A 2,656-nucleotide genomic window follows, 5' to 3' on the forward strand; every position below is an offset into this window, starting at 1 on the left:
ATAAGCTCCAAACCTTCTCCTCAAAAAGGGAGAGGAGGCCTTAGCCCAGCAGTGGGACATTAACAGGCTGTTACTATACAATATGAAGTGATAAATACATTAATTGCTTCATTTCGTTATAATTTTCATGCAATATTTTAATTAATAAAATTACTCACAGTTTATAGTTAAGTGATTCGCTTGTGTGAAATCAATTAAAATTAATTATGATATAATTGGAGCATTAAAATGCACAATCATATAATTGATATTTCTTTTTAAATAAAATGTCCTGGGGCTTTATTTTTTATTTCCAATAAACATAAGACAAAATTAGACAAGTTTATTTATAATCGGTTAAATAAAACTGTCATTATTAATTAGCATGTGACTATAAAAAACGCGGATCGGCAAACGCAGCGTAGGGCGCCCTCCACCAGGTGGACCGATGACCTTAAGGCCTCTGCCTCGAATTTTGCGGGCAGCGGGGCGGCGGCGGCGGCGGCGCGGCAGCGGAGCGGGCAACGCATACCTGTTCTCCAAACTAGCGGGCAGATCGCGCGGCACTATAGCGGTGTAGTGTTGTGTTCGTGGTTGTGTTGTCGAGATATTTGTTTTTATTCGCGAACGAAATGTCTGAAAAACGGCGACATCTTTTTGATTCAAATTTATTCCTAACGCTCGATTTATTGTGGGCAAAAGAAGAAGTGGATCCCTACTATAGGGCAAGGAAAATAAATGGCGAGTTTTATCGAAATTATGAAGAACAGAGACAAAATCCCGACAAATTCTACGACTAATAATTGGTTAATTATTCTTCTATTTTTATGGTTCACATCTTTGCTGTTCCATATGGGTGTCCTCTCAAAGATTGCCGAAATAATTAGCTCTTGCACGTCCGAAGACATTTTGATACGTCACAAAAAAAATGTACAACACTATACCTACAATGCAGACGCGCAACGCGGGCGGTCACCGCTTGACTGGAGTGCACCGCTCGTTGCCCGCCCCCGCGCCGCTCCTGCACCGCTGTATTCGAGGGTCGGTCCATTTGATTATACGCGTAAGATCCTGCCGCTCCCGCGCCGCCGCCGCCGCCGCCCCGCTGCCCGCGAGATTCGAGGCAGAGGCCTAAGAAGGTGGTGGGCGACGACTGGATGCGGAAGGCGGAGGACCGGGAGCTTTGGCGCACCTTGAGAGAGGCCTATGTTCAGCAGTGGACAACGATTGGCTGTTGCTATGATATAAAAAATGTAGATTAAAATATAATTTTCGATAGATGTTTCTGGATAACGAAGGATCATAATGTTTCTTTGGTAAACATTTTCTACACACGGAATTCGAACAGAATTGTGAATAGACAAGCCAGGTCATCTATACCAGTCCATGGCAATATATCCTGGAGGAACCATCGTCGGAATGGGGGCCGACTCGCGTTATTTATGCACGCGCCCTTACGATATCCTGCCCCTTGAAACTGATTGAATTTGCTGGTTTGGATACATTCATAAGATCAGCGTTGAGCGACACGAGTTAAGTAACAAATTGTGAAAGTCCCTACCAAAAAAAGGGTTCCTCTTTCGTTAGTAAGAAGGTTTCGTGATATTTGCGCAACCTCATTTGAGAATGCGTATTAGGTGATTTATATAAGGATATATGTAGTGTTTTTTTAGGGAACTAAGATGTGATGTGACCGGAACACAACAATATGCTATTAATATAATGCTATTTTGCGGTAGAATATCTGATGAGTGGGTGGTACCTACCCAGACGAGATTGGACATAGCCCTACCACCAGTATAGAGTTCTATCCAATGCATACAAGATTAATCACAATGTTATACAATTCCGAGTATGAAAATAAACGCAAATTATCACGTTAAGCTCATAAGTTTCATTTGCACCAGATTTATACCAGTGATTAAGATTATGAGTTAAGTCTTTTATCTAGAAGATATTCTCTGCTCAATTAAAAAAGCAATAAAAGTTTATATGACTTTGTTTTATGTTTACATAGGAATTCTATTATCCGTATTGGACCTAGCTGAATTACTTAAAATAAGTTTTTTAAGCTTTACAAACGCAGGCAATTTTATATACTTTTGACATTATATCCTATTTTTGTAATACAAATATACTATTTTTATAGCATAAATATAATACAAAAAAAAAATAGAAGCAGTTATCATACTAATCTAACTAGTTTTTTTATATTTATTATTATGTTTATGACATAGACGGAATATCCAATAATTTATAAATCGAAATCATGCAGGGCTTTGAAGTTGCGTGTTCTTATACAAAATCCTTTGACCCTTATATGCCCCGCGAGCAAGAAAAAAAAACCACAAGCACTGAAAATATAATCTTTAAATAATATAATATAACAATATATGCAAAAATAATTTATATCCGTACTAAAATGGTTATGTGCCATATATGGATAAGAATGCCTTTTAATTAAATAAATTTTAGATTAATTAATAAATATAGAGTCTTACGAAATGAGGATTAAAATTAGCCTAACTATTGTATTGTATTATATCACAGTTTTATAAAGAAATGTAACGTATATTTCCGCTTCTCTCGACACAATGGTCTCACCTTCGTCTTGTGTTATTCCGTAGTCGTGTATTATTAACCTGAAGTAGAGAGTTGCGTCTTTCCTACCTCGTTA

At 37.9% G+C, this 2,656-nt stretch overlaps 1 protein-coding gene across 3 annotated transcripts in view; it reads left to right on the top strand.

Moving 5' to 3' along the window:
- Positions 1 to 2,656, top strand: part of LOC126776791 (ecdysone oxidase-like) — a 119,164-nt gene that overhangs the window by 21,510 nt on the left and 94,998 nt on the right. The window lies entirely within an intron of this gene.

Source organism: Nymphalis io, chromosome 21 (genome assembly GCF_905147045.1).
Source record: "Nymphalis io chromosome 21, ilAglIoxx1.1, whole genome shotgun sequence".
Classification (NCBI taxonomy): domain Eukaryota; kingdom Metazoa; phylum Arthropoda; class Insecta; order Lepidoptera; family Nymphalidae; genus Nymphalis; species Nymphalis io.